The following is a 14,874-nucleotide window of genomic DNA, read 5'->3' on the forward strand; positions in this document are numbered from 1 at the left end:
CCATAGTCTTTGCCTGCAGGGCAAATGTCACTCTGGAGCTTTAGAGGATTTGCAATGAACACTCATTCCAGACTGAATGGACCCTATATTGTGATCCACTGAAATGCAGCTTTGGTGAATCTAAAATGCATTTTGTTGGGGGCAGGGGAAGCCAGCAAGAAATCTTTTCTCTTCTTTGTAATGATGGGAATTTATCTTCAGTTACAATAGCATCTTAGAGATTTTCTCCATCAGCATTAAGAACATGATAGAATTGTTGGCTGTTATTTTTATTAGAAAGACGAGACTGTATGTGAGATAGAGAAGAGTGCCAAAAACTGTCAGACACATCAGACAAAGGCAGTGTTATTGTACCATCACTTCAAAGTATCCTTTGGAGAAATCAGGCATGAACTGATTATGGAAAACTAGAACTGAATCAGGAACTGATTTGAAGTCTGCCATAATCCAAGCCAATACATCAAATGAGACCAACTTGCGCTATTAGAGCTGCTGTGGCAAATGTGCCAGTATGTCAGGTGGAAACTAGACAGAGAAAATGCATGAAAACAACATTTTTTAAAAACAAATTGATAATAAAATCTGTTATCTGACCATTATTAAACTAAGGTTGCTGGGTTTGGTGGATTTTTTGGAGGTTTTTTGTTTTGTTTTTGTTTTGGTTTGGTTTGGTTTGGTTTTTTGGGGGGGGTGTTAAATTTTGGATTCTTTATGTCATTTTAATTCACATATTTCAAAACAACTTATCTTCAAAACAGAAGATGCTAGATTAACCTTTAGACTGTACACCATCAGGTATCATATATCCCACTCTATATCCTTGTGTGCCTACTCTCCCTTGCTTATTTTCAGTTTCCAGGTGCTGCTCATAAGATGCCCTTTTCTCTTGTGTGGCATTATGCTTCTTAAAACTCCTTTTGTGATCAAGTGGAAAAAAGGCTTCTGTGAAAAAAATCCATAATATGCACTTTCTAATGTGTCAGTTGGTGCTCTTGTAGATACAGGAGGAGCACCCTTCGACAGTAATTTAAGGGCAAAATATTGCCCAAAATGTCAAAGGTTTGAAATTTTCTTTTTGTCATTTATCTTGGTACAAGACTATTGATTTGTTTTTCAATGTATAAATTTTCAGTTCACTCCAGGTAAAAGCCTGTAGGTTTCTGTTTAAAATATCATACTTTAAAAGTATTGTCAAAGCCATGCACCACCTGACTGGAATCCAGTCACAATTTCTTCATTTGTGAGAACTGCCAACATCCTCAGTCCTTGACACAGCACAGTCTGTTCTTGGCCATAGGGTTTCATTCCACAACATTCCGCAAATGCAACCCCACAGCGTAGGGAATCACACTTCTGCTGCTTCCAATTCAAATAGAGGCAAAATTTAGCAGACAGCTGGATGAAAAGAAAAATCTGATTTTTAAAGAACTTGGGAATCTTGTATTTAAAATTTCAGCTAGTTCTTCCTCCTTGCTGTGATTATATGGTACTCAACGAATATCATTTTCCTGAATATTCTGGCATTCCTTATGAAACCCAGGAAGCAGGTACTAGCAGAGATCCTGGAACCCACATTGTAGGGGTAGATGATCAGAGTGAACAGAAGTCTGGATCCTTCTTTTTCTTGTAGTGAGTGCATCTCCAACCTTCATCCAGGCCCCTTTACCTAGGCTTGTGTCCCATCTTGTGTTTGGAATAATTGTCTTTTATATTGCTGAAGGAATATAGCACATGGAGACCGAGGAAATCTTTAAAGTGCTCTCCTGCACAATAAACAAGTCTCCAAAACTACAAGGAAAACTCAGGACAGTTTTGTGTGTTGTTTGGATGATGCTTTCCCAGCAGAAGCACAGAAAAGACTGGACCATGACCTCCCTCAGACAACTTAAGTGTATGTATGTCCTGTGTCTCTCTTTTACAGCCTGCATAAGGAAATCAATGTTTCTGAAGAGAATCTCACCATTTTCCCTTATTGCCAGCATTTCCACCTCCACTTACTTTTATCATCTGCAGATTGCAAGGGCAAGTTAATGCAGTGAAACCAATGGTCATGCAAATGATACCCTTGAGAGCAGGAAGAATGGTTGAAGTGCTGTCTGTGTGCAAGGCAGAGCTGGGAGCCATTGCCTTACAGCTTGGGATCTTTTTCAGGATACATCACAAAATGGTAAGTGTTTGGCTTCAACATTTCCCTTGCAAACCTTTCACTATGAAAGCAACAATGATAGGAATTACTTGCAAGACAAAATATGGTGTTCCAGGGTGTAAAATTTGTCATCTGTATGAACTATAATCTTCTACAAGTAGTGCCACCTTCATCTGTCATGTCACTCTTCAGCTTTGGGGAAAAACGCTCTAAAGATTGGTCTTTACTAAACAATCTTAGTTCCAGTGAAGAAAAGGCTGGAAAAGATGTGCTTGACTTCACTGGAAAATGAGCCTTTTATTTTTCATAGCATTCCAGTCATTCATTGAACCACCGCTCTGTCTGCAGTTCAGCTCCAGTGAGCTGCAGGGCTATAATTCCCTTCACAGAGCCATAGAAGGGTTCAGGTTGGATGGAACCTCTGAAGGCCATCAGGTCCAATCTCTCTGATCAAGCTGGGGCACCTACAGGCAGTTTTCCAGGACCATATTCATACAGATTTCAACCATCTCCAAGGGTGAAGGTTCCACAGTCTCTCTGGACAACCTATGCTGGTGCTCAGTCACACTCTGAGTGAAAAAGCATTTCCTGAGGTTCAGACAGGCTTTCCTGAGCTTCCATTTCTGACCATCACCTCTGGTCCTGTTGCTGGGCACCACTAAGAAGAGTCTGGCTCCATCTTCCTTTCCATCCCTTTGTCAAGTGTTTCCACACCTTGATGAGATCCCCCTGAGCCATCTCTTCTTCAGGCTGAACAGTCCCAGCTCTCTCAGCCTTTCCTCACTGGGGAGATGCTCAAGTGCCTTCATCATCTTTGCAGCCCTTCACTGGATTCTCTCCAGTAGTTCTATATATTTTTTTGTACTGGGTTGCCTAGAGCTGAACACACTTCTATCTGTACACCAAATAAAATGTTATTACCGAATAATTAGAAATTTGAATTTGCCCTGTTATTCTTACTGTTTTATTATTATTTCTGTATATGTTTTATACTCTCTGATTTATGGCCAGATTTCATGGCATTTTCTTGTTCAGGAAGAGTGAAGTGTACAGCCATTAGCTGTTCTTTTTTTAGTGAAAAAATGTAGATATCTTATCTTCTGAGAGGCTGAATCTGAATACAGGCCAGATAGAATCTGGGTTACTTGTATCCCTGTCAACTTAAATGAATCTCTTAACTTCTATTAAACCCTACAGCCTCTTACTTTGTCACAGTTCTACGTTGTGTTTGCATCTAGAGCACCATAGGAAACAATCACCGAATTATGTATCTCTAAGGCTTCCTGGATCTAATACAAGAAAGGATAGTTGCAGAAGAACAGCATATATTGAAAGAATATTGTAATTGCATAAAGGTTCCCTAATTTTGTTGAGTTCACTAAATTTTTGAAAATGCTTTTCTATTAATTTTTAAAAGAAAAAATATTTAATCTCATTTTCTCTGCAGAAGTAATTGTCTTCAATGCTGTTTATTCCACAGCATGGTGGAATCTACCCCAGGTTATACCCAAGATTTATGCTGGATGATGGTCGAATAAGGAGTTGTTTATAACACAATTCTTCTCTGTTTTAGCTGACTGTGATTCCCACCTTCTACTCCTTCTCTCATAGAGAGCTTCTATGCACAAATCCTTCCTATGGCACTTAATAAGGAGAAGGTGGGACATGGCACTTCATTTCCTTCTTCTGCTCCCATTGAGGTCTTGGCACACCCATCTCAGAGAACCAGAACCTGTTGAGTCAAACAGAGTCTGAGGAGAAAGCAGGAATTCCTTTTGGCTCTTGAAGGCCTTTTGACTTTATACATATGGGAGATAATGAAATTTCAGTAGTTCCCTCCCGCAAAGACCACCCACAACTACAATGACATGGAAAGAGAGAGACACAGGGAGCTATGAGGTCCCTTCTATCTGTCCCCTTTTGAAGCTTTTCATAATGATGAGCCTGTACTTCTGCAGGTCTTCATGGTAAAAGACCCACTTGAGGTTTTCTTATGCCTGATGCAGAGTACATTGTCCTCAAGACATTCTTCTGTGAACACAACATCATCTGGGACATAGCTCATACTCCATTTCCTATGGAAGCAGTCCCCATTTTTCCATAGGAAGGGCAAAAAATGAAATCAGTAACTTTTCTGCAGAGACATGAATCCTTTAAAGCCCACCCCAAATGACAGGACTGTTTGGAGTCACATTGTTAAATAAACACAATGGAGTAAAACCAACAGATGTGTTTATTGTCATGGTTTCCTGTTTCGTGCACTGACTGTAGAAGTAGAACATAAGAAAAGCTTCCAAGGCAGTAACTGGAAAATAATCTATAAGGGGATGAACCAGAAAGAAATGTAAGACAATTGTGTAAATCCAGAATATTTTATTCTCAGAATATTTGTGTACTTTACTCAGGTGCAAGCTGAGCCCTGGGAAGGTTGGTCCCTGAAAAGCAACTGTCCTTTTCATCCCCGCTCCTGTGCTTGATGCAGTGGAGCTGGCCCAAGCTCATTGCATGTGGCATCATTGTAGCCCTAAAGTCTTTGTTCTGCTCTCCTGAAGCTCTGCTGAGCTGCTACCACCCCTTTGATGTTGGCAGCCCAGAAAGCATGAAGACTTACTGAGCAAGGAAAATAGAGGGTGAATAACCCTCAAATAATACAGCTGAAGGGAAGAACCAGAAAAGGGGTAAAAGAGGGCAAGTAAGGACAAGAATGAAAGGGGAAAAAAGAAAAATTCATTGGTCTTCCTTGCCAGCAGAAGGGGAAAAAAAACAGGTACCAGAGGCAAGATTTTGGCTGTGTATCCTGGTGATTTTAGAATCTTTTGTTCAGTTAATTGGCGAAGTAAATCCAGGAACAAAAAGATTGAAAATCTTTTTCTTAGAAGGGTCATTTCTCATAGAAAAAAAATAAAATTAATTGCAAGCCAAAACTTGTGAAATAATTAGCATTTTTTAAGGTTAAACCAGCCAGCCTTTAACTCTTAACAAAGCCTGGGCATGTAAACAGGGAAAATTACAACCTCCATCTCAGTAGCTTAAAGTCTGGCTTTTTTAATATGAAGAAATTCTCTAGTTTGCTGAATACTATTGCTTCTTTAGAAAAAAAAAACTTTAAACCACTGCTCCAGTAATGGACCATCATCTAATTCTACTCTGCAACCTTACCTCCTGTTCTGCTTCTCTTTTTGCTGCATTACAACAGTAGCACAATTCTCAGGTCATTTGAGCAGCCTTAGGAACAGAAATTATTACAGTCCAGGGAATTTCTCAGCAAAACACCAGTAATGCTGGGATTAGGTCACTTTTACAAGAGATACAAGCTCACTTCCCTTAAAGCTGAGAGAGAATTTAAATTGAATTCTTTGCACCCTGGGTTAGCAGAAGGTAGAATCAGCACAGTCTTAGTAACTACAAAGATAGTTTGTTCCCTCACCCAATCTTTTCCTAACTAAAGCTGCATGGGGAAACAGAGGGTCTATTCACTAATACTGAAATTTTCACTTGAAAAACTTAATCCGGAACCAATTACCTCATTTACCCCTATATCCACAATGCTAGTTACTGTTTTTCTAAACATCATCTTTTCGTTCATGTTTGTGACATTAGTTAAATAAGCCCATACAGAGTTCATTTACTAATCTGAAGTCCTTTGCAAATCCTAGTAAACTGCATTTTGATGTGCAAACTTTCCCCTAGTGACCAAGGAATGACAAAAGACAATCAGTGTTTGAATTCAGATTTCAATATATCACCAGCAAGATCAGAGAAGAGCAGTTGGTTTCAGCACCCCACTCATCTCATCTCTTGTTCATCCCTCACTTTTCTCACCCTGGATCTGGAGGGCAACTATGAAGGTTGTTATCTGCTCTCCCTACTCCAGGCGGCCATTCCCCCAGCAGCCACTATCAGCTGGTACCAGGCAAGAGCTGCCTGCATGTTCATCTGGGCCTGAGAACATCTGGAGGGCTCAAATCATTGCCATATGCTGGAAGAGGCCTCCCTGGAAGGTCAGAGAAAGGCCTGAGCTGTTTTTGCAGCACTTGAAGCATCAAAAATTGTATCTGAGACCAGTCCCATGGGGAGGGGGAACAAAAAAATGCTGTAGGTATGGAGGAAGAACACGTTCTTCCACTGCACAATCCTCAGCTCTAGAGCAACTTCCCTTGAGGATTATGGCAAGTATTCTTCAGAGCAGGAGCAGGGTAGCAGTCCTCAGTAAGATATATTCCCCAAATCTATTTATTAATGCTGTAAAACATTTTTTTTCTTCCTGCAGTAGGTTTTCTCATTATCTGCTGGTTTCCTGACAAATTACTTGATTACAAGTAAATAAGCAACAAGTCTTTTGAAGGCTTGTGATAGAAACGGCTTGGAATTTGTTCACAGAAGATCTTGATTAAATAACACAAACTTAGTGGCAATTTTCATAAGAATGATATTTCTATGCAACAATTTTCATGTTGCATAGAAATATCCTCCATCCTCTCATTTGTTATGGTGAATCCAGATTACTTCTATCAAAGTCAATAAAATTGATCTGGATTTATGCCACTGTATCTGAGGAGAGAGTTTAGTTCACAGTATATATTAAATGATGATGAGTACACTAGATATGCCTTGTATGCAAATGCATTTGATCTCCTACTCATTCTCCCTCTCAATATGATGTTTATTTCCATATTATTATTTAAATCAAATAGAGTGTTAGCATCAAAGTTACAAAGTTGAGTTTCTCTAAAAGAGAAAATGCCAGAAATAAGTTATCACTTTGTTATGTTTTTCATGATGACGCAGTTGAAACTGGAACTCTATCCCATCCTGTTATCTGCTGGATGCTTTAACAGATTCAGTACCCAGCCTTTATTCACTGTTTAGTTTGTTCTCACAAGTTCATTTAGAGGCTGAGTGGTAGAGCAAAATACAGAAAAACAATCGTTGAGAGCAAAACATCTATGAAAAAGAAAAAAGTCCTGGGGAATTGCTGGAACAAATACTGTGCTTCTTTCTCTCTCTTCTTTACTAGTATAAAGATGTACAGTCAGCTGCTTAATCCTTGTAAGTGCAGCATCTCATGACAAAGCTCTACCTCTTTTTATTTTTTTTTAAATTCCCAATTATTTGAAAAAGTCCAGAGTCTGTCCCCAAATGCCTTTTACTCTTTGAGCTTTCTCAATTTTCTCTGTGCTTGTTTGTTGTTCTCTTTTTTTTCAGTAAGTGGACCAAAGTTTCCTGAAAATTCAGCCAAATAAAGGCTATCATAAGATATGGACACAAAGAGCACTACAGGAGGCTTGTTAGGATGGAGTGGGGGGACCTGGGGGTATTTCAAGGGCTTTTGGAGTGTACCCAAGAGACTTTGGGCAGTTTTTGCAGAATCCTTGCTAAACTCTGCACGGTTACCATTTGATTTCACCTGCTTTTTTTTTTTTTTTTCTTCTTCTTTTCACAATACATTGTCACCACCACAAGAAATTGGAATTTTTAAGTATCCTTTTTTTTGATCCAAAAGGTCATTCAGACATGTTAGGCCACATCATTGTATACCCAGTTGTGCTTTGGATTTCAGCGGCTTTTCAAGAGGACAAACAGCTAAATGGCAGTAAAAGTCCCTAAGCATTTCCATTCAAAGAACAATTTGGCCAGCAAAATACGATATGAAAGCAGAAGTCAAATTGATACACCCCTTCACCACACAACATACACACGCTCTTCTGTTCTGCTATTTTTCTTTTTAGGAAGCGCCACATGTTACAAAAAAAGCTCAGGCTAGCATTTTGCCCCCCAGCACACTGGCTGAATGCTGACACACTTACTGGCAGGAATATATATAAAAAATAGGACAAATATTTCAAGGAAGGAATGCAGTGTAAGGTCTTGTTACCCAGCAACCATGTGTTTAAAAGGATATCTGTCAGTCACAGCCAATGAGAACTTGATGGCCTTTTAATTATCCACTGATGGAGAGGTCAGCAAGGTACCACAAGGTTATAAGGCTTGTAAAGAGCTGTAAAAACAGCATTAAAAACATGGGGAAAATTGGATATTTCAAAAGGATTTTTCTAAAATGTCAAAGCAATTTTGATTTCTGTCCTGAGTTCTGTCTAAGACCTTCTTGGAAATGACTTGGCTTTTTAGAGGACATTGGTAAAATAGATTCAAAGGAGACATACCAGCATATGTTCTTATTTGTTCCTACCTTGCCTTCAGCCATTGGAGAGAGGGATCCACAATATGCAGGCACATTAATATTTTTAGATGTTTTCATTCATCTAACTTTCTAGCATTAAGGAATAACTTTATGACTGCTGTGCTGTGAAATATTCCAGCTGTAACTACTCATAGCTGCACAGCATCAGATTCTGAGGTGACATTGGAAGTGTAGTCCCAATAAGTCAGCTTTTTTGCATGCAAACTCTCTGAAATATTCTACCTCTTTAAATAAGGAACAGGAGTCTCCTATCATACAGTCCAAAGGGAGAAGTACAAATGGAGGCAAATTAAACTTAACATTTTTCACCTTCTTCAAATATTTATTCTTTTCTTTATTGCTGTGTAAGGTAGCCTGTTGATTGCTGGGGTCGCTTCTGGCTTTATGAAACTACTCGGTTTTGCATTACAATGATACTTAGATGGTTCCCCAAAGAGGAAAAAAAAGATCTGGTAGAGTCTGTCTGGGAAAACACACTGTAAGAGACTATTAAGTTTACACATCTCAAGATGTGAAAAAAATTAGGCCAGAGACTTGCTCCAGGTCATCAAAGTGAGCTTCAAATGTAAGCCTTGAGTCATAGTCTCTGTCAATACTTTTATACTCTGGACTGCACCAGTTACTCTCTAATTATAAAATGATCATGCTTGCTTCAGGAATTTTAAGACTTGGAAGTTTTCCTCAGGGTGTCTGATGGTGGTAATAGCAATAGGTGCCATGTTCAGAGCCACTGCAGAAATGCAGGAATAGGAAATGTATGGGGAGGATGAGACTTCAACCCTAGCCCAATATGAAATTAAAACAAAGGATAATAAAAAACTGCTACCCTTAACCACAAAGGGTATGCTGAGCATGACATTAAGAAAGAAGGAGAATGGCCTGGGACACTGGAAATAAACACCATATCTCCGTGCCCCTTCTGCCACTCCAGACTGATGACCTTTCTGTCAGTAAATTCTTCGGCTGCTATCAGAAGAACCAGAGACACAACCCAGAGAGCAATACATGAAGTACTGGGAAAACTGTGCATAATCCCATCCAGGTGATGAAAATTGAGGGCCAGGAAGATTGGAGTCCAGTGGCAGTGGCTACCAAGTCCAGGAGCCAGCCAGCATCCACCCAGCTTCACCATAGGTCAGCCCCCTGTTTGCAGACACTGTTGATGAGTGTCAGGCAAGCTTGTGCTCTGATGCCCATGGAGCCTGCTGAAAAGCCAAAGGATAACAAGCAGTGAGAAAAAACAGTGTGAAAACAGACAGTGGGAACTGCTGAATTTTCCAGCAAGCACTCTGTCACCAGCATAGAGCTCCAGCCCAGGAGGTGTGAACAGGCTGCTGTCCTGTAACATCTCTAGGTGCTCTCACCTACTTGGGGAGGTGACAGCTCTTGCCACTGGTGTGAAACAGACTTTTTCCTTTCTTAGAGAGATGTGTTGTTTCCATCTCCTTCAGTACAAACAAACAAGAGCTCTGTGATCTTACAGGTACCTTTTTTTGTAAGGCGTATTTCTGAACCTGCTCCAAATGCTTGCTCCTTATCCAGTCTACTATGGACAGGAAAGTGTGGAACACGTAGCAGTGTCTCAGTGTTAGAGATGTGCTGACAGCTGATGCTTGTTCTTTAGAGGTTTTCTTCCTGTGATTTCTTTAAGACACAGTTCTGATGAAATACGTACCAGACACTTTCAGCTGACTCACAAACACATATCTGCATGGAGAATGCCAGAAATGCAACATCCCATCCTGTGTGTTGAAGGAAACTTTCCTCTCTACAGATCTTCCTTTGGAGTAAAAAGGGCTCAGATATTCCTGAAATATTGTTTTTTTACTACAACAGGGCTCCTTTATTCTGCCTTCTGACTAAAGTAGAGGGAGGCTTAGATGTGGAGGAGGACCAGATGACATGCTGTTCCCATTTGGCCCGTTGAGGAATTCCAGCAGAAGTGAATCTCTGAGGCTGCTAGATCCCCTACAACTCCCTTATCTTTGTCTCTTCATGGTCCTCAAGGCTGTGATGACCACAGTTAGGCTCTGTGACGTAGCAGAATGTTTCTGCCACAGTACTTGAGGCATGAGGAGCTACAGTCCTGCTAAGCCTGCTCCATGGAATGTTGACAACACAAGGTTTTCCATCTAATTTTATATTGTTAAACACATTTCACAGGAGATTTATACCAGCCAGAGCTATAATATACAGAATTCTTTGACATTTCCAACTGCTGAACTCATGCCTTCAGCAAGACCCTCAGCAGATTTCTGAGGTCTCAGCAGTGCCCAAAATTGTCATCAAACCCACTCTGCTGGTGTTTTGTCATTGTGAAAAAACCCAAAGCCCAACAGCTTGGGCCACAGCATTCAACTTCCTGGATGAAAACAGAATGAGCTATGTAAATATTGCATTAGATGTACCAAACCCCAGCTCAGTTCTTCTTACTCACAATTCAGATGACCTTTTTTTTACCAACTTATCCATAGTTTGGAGAATCACTTTAGTGATTCTTGCAAGTGCAGGAAAATGGCTCTTGAATTGCCTTATGGATTTTCACCAAGATATGAATTTTGCAGGGGTAAAGGCCACTGCCTGCTTAGCATCAGCTGGCTCCATAAACCCAAAGGCAGAATTGGTGCAAAGCCCTCTCTCCACTTTCTGTGCAAGAGCATGTGCTCCCTTCTGATTTCTGAGACTAGGAAACAAAGCAATGCTTGTTTTAGCTTGATTCACAGTGTTAAGTAGCCAATCCAAACCTAATTTTGCTCTCTCAGGTCAAAGGATATGCATATCACTTAATAATCTTGGATTTGGCCTGACATTTGATGCTCAGAGAAGTTCATAGGAGCACAGCTTGCTTCAAACAAGTGGAAAGAGCTAAGAAAACATTGTCTGGATGTGTTTAGTCCAGATGCAACTCAAAATCCAGTACCTGTACCTTGTTAATGATATTTTCCTTTCTTTGCAATTCTCTCAGGTCAGAACTGGGGCAAGCAATCTGAAACAGCAGGGACTGCTTCTTACTTACATATTAACCTTTCCAGTAGTCTATGCCCTCCCTTTTTACGCTGCATAGTAAACAGGCTTCTGCCACTACAAACTTGTTTGTTTGGGTAATTGGGCAAGATTTGAGTTCCAGAAGGAGGATCTAATAAGTGACATTATCTAATATGACCATTGAAAATGTGCTCCTTATGAAAGAAAGTTGTTTTTAATGATGGATAATAGTCCACTTGGAAATCATATTATTCCAAACTGGCCAATTTCCATTTTGCTAACTTTCCTCAAGACTGGGCTATAAATCCTTCTGGTTGTGCAGAACATACTGTATAAAAACCTAAGTTTTGTTTGCCATCTCACTTTACCATGTGGAGTGGTGACACTAAGGTACTATCCCACCTCTTTCCTCAGGCCCAGGAACCCTGGTCTTGCCTTTTACCCAGACTCATGGACAGGCCTTGGATCAGTGTAGCAGCCTGGTTTCCAGTCCTGTCTTTGGTCCTTTCTTCTACTGCTCCCAACTGGTGCCCCTGGATGAATCCTGGATTTTCACTTATTGGGGGGTGGATGGGATGCTGTTGATGAACCCTGTTGCCAGCACCCAGCTCTGCCTGCTAGAGGACAGTCAGTGAGGACACTGTGCTCTTTGGGGTTGGACTCAGCTTCTGCTGATGGCAAAACATTCCTTCCCTGCTGGCTAACACCTGCAGCACCTTGAGCTTGGGTCACACAGTCATTGCCACTGACAATCTGCAAATACTGCGCTATGTGTGGAAAATACTTCTAATCCTCTCTGTCTTCCACCTCTCCTGCTGCTAGCAGTCTTGCTCTTAAAGAGTCATTTCTCCCTTGCTCCCTTTCTGTCTGCTCACATTCCTTGCTTGCTTTTATTTCTAATGATTTTTTATTTTTCTGCAAAAATCTCGGACTGCAAAGTTCCAGGGCTAGCAGCCCAACCTCATGAGCAATCTGTGGGCATGCTGGGGGAAGGAGTTGATGGATATTGTCATTTGTGTGTCTAAGCCTCCTTCCCTACTCTACTCTATCTGGGTTTATCTGTCTTTTTCAAAACATGACAGACAGTGGTGCTGAAAGGGTGAAATGTTATGATAAAATAATGCGCTGCTATTCAAAGTAGCATATTCTATGATTTCTCTCCCTCCTCCAAAACTATGAACATAAATTATGTTGCTGGTTACATTATCACCACGCACTGCAATCAGGCATTCACAAGATTCAAATCCACTGAAGTCATAAGCAGTCTTTGAGTTAATGCATCCAAGAAAGTCCAAAAATTATTATGCAGTACTTGGTTTTCTGGTTTTGCAACATAGTTTGGTCCTTTGGAAAACGGGGTCAGAAGAAAGCAAGCTGAATTGAAGATAAAAAAAAAATTAGCATATATTAGTATGCTTGAACTGCTTCTACATCTATTTTAACATCATTTTCTACATATCCCCTTGCCATAATTCAAACTTCATCTTCTGTCTCTAATAAAGTCCTTGGTATTCATTCTTAATACAACAGAATGTTACCATTACATAATATTTATAGCAACCCTTCCTAAATCCTCTAAATTAACTAAACTATGCAAAAATTCAAGCTATGCATCAAGGACCAAGCACAACAGCTTTCAGTTGTGGGAAAGAGTGAGAGGTTTAACTCTCAGTTTCCTGGATTTGTCAAGCTTAATCCTAACCCAGAACAGTTGTTTTAATGCATTTCTCTGTGTTTTGGGAAATAAAGGAGCATTTGTCTCCATGACATATGCACACAGAGCCAATTTCAGTGTTTCCAACTATCATATATAAAATACCAAAAAGATTCATCCACTGTCTGTGTTCTTGTCTGGGCATATCACACTTGTGTAGCACATGCATGATCTTCAGATGTCTTAGTTCTACCCCAGCATATCCCAAGGGTCCCTGATACATACTGATTCAATTTTCTAGTCAGAAATCATTGAACCAGATAAAATAGCTTGAAAATTACAAAAAAAAGTCAGAAAATGAGCCTGGCAGGAGCCTTAAGAATTCCAGTCCTCTGCAGAAAACAATAATCCAAGATAGTTTCTCTTCTGCTCTATTCTTGAAGACCTCAGTGCTGGCAGTCACATCTCCTCTGTGTGTACATATGTACTTGCTCCCTGCAGAAACTTTTCATAGTCTCTGACCTAAATCTTCCCTGATACAATCTGATTTTATTCCCCCTTATCTGATTCATCATGGTTCTAGAGACAATTTATTCCTTTTGTCTTTCATCTTCACTTGAAAGCTATTATTTTGTCTTCTCCTTAATCTTTTCTTCTTTAGGATATACAAGTTCATGTCTTTTAATCCTTCCTCATAGGTCATGTTTCCTGGATCTCTGTTGTTCTGCTCTGCCATATCTCCAACTGTTCCACATATCAAATACTGAACAACTTCACTTGCCTTAGACAGGACAGCCCCCCTAAAACATTCTGGCATTACCCAACCTATGTCCCTAAGTCACATTACAGGGGCAGATGGCATGGACCAGAATGTATTTGCTTTTTGCAGATCCAGGCTGACAAGGGGATGCTTCTCCTACTGCCAGTGTACTTGACCAAAAGAGAGATTACAGCAGCAGAAATGTATCAACTTGCTGCCTTGCAGTTTTCATCAACTCTAAGCCAAACTTTAGCATACTTTTGGGTTTTTTTGCCTATATGTACTTATAATCATCTCTCTCTCTCTCTCTCTCTCTCTCTGTATATATATATACATAATTCATACAATCACACACATATACACATATCCCAGTATATGTACGTGCAAGTATATGTAGTGTTATATATAAGCATATGCGTATACATCCGGCAAGCAATTCTTCCTTCACTTCCCTTAGCTAAATGTGGAAGGAAACACAACTTCATTCACCCTAAAAGAGCCTGTGCAGCACAGGGCAGATGCTACTAGTCAGCAGATTGTTTCTGCCCGGAGGAAATTGGAGAAATTTTACACTAAAGGGCAGGGAACTTTACTGGACCTTTTGATGATCTCCTTCTGTAATGTCACAGAATCTTGTTAGCACAAAGACAATAAAGCAGGCTTGTTTAAATAACCCATTACTGTTCATCTCTGATTCAGACCACATTACCAAATAAATGACTGCTGTGTCTGTTTTTTCATCAATCCCTCTTTGTTTCAGACTCCCACAGAGGTTTTCCGGATTAACTCACAAGTAAATTAACTAGTTCCTGCTGAATGGACCACACTGAACAGGGTACCCACACAGAAAAATTGCATACCTGACAGGGACTGAGAATCTGTTTCTTGTTGAGCAGGGCTCAACCCATGATGCAGACACATGAGTATTATTGTTGAGATACATACGAAGTGATTGGAAAATCTGCACACATAAACTGTTATTCACTGATATGTGGAGGTGGTAAATGAGTAGGTCTTGAGTGTCAAACAGTTTTTCTAAATTCATCTCAATATTTCATGTGAATTGAGCCAAAAGGTGATCAGCTGAGCTGGGCTGAGTCCTGTTGGAAGACTGGTGTTGCTGACGG

At 40.2% G+C, this 14,874-nt stretch overlaps 1 long non-coding RNA gene across 1 annotated transcript in view; it reads left to right on the forward strand.

Moving 5' to 3' along the window:
• Positions 1–14,660, forward strand: part of LOC310922632 — a 145,230-nt gene extending 130,570 nt beyond the window's left edge. The window contains exons 3-4 of the long non-coding RNA XR_014592458.1: positions 2,014–2,167; positions 14,508–14,660. This is a non-coding gene — a long non-coding RNA (uncharacterized lncRNA). The remainder of the gene's footprint in view (positions 1–2,013; positions 2,168–14,507) is intronic.
• The last annotated feature ends 214 nt before the right edge of the window (positions 14,661–14,874 follow it).

The sequence above is a fragment of the Zosterops lateralis genome, assembly GCF_965231275.1.
Source record: "Zosterops lateralis genome assembly, chromosome: 1".
NCBI lineage: Eukaryota > Metazoa > Chordata > Aves > Passeriformes > Zosteropidae > Zosterops > Zosterops lateralis.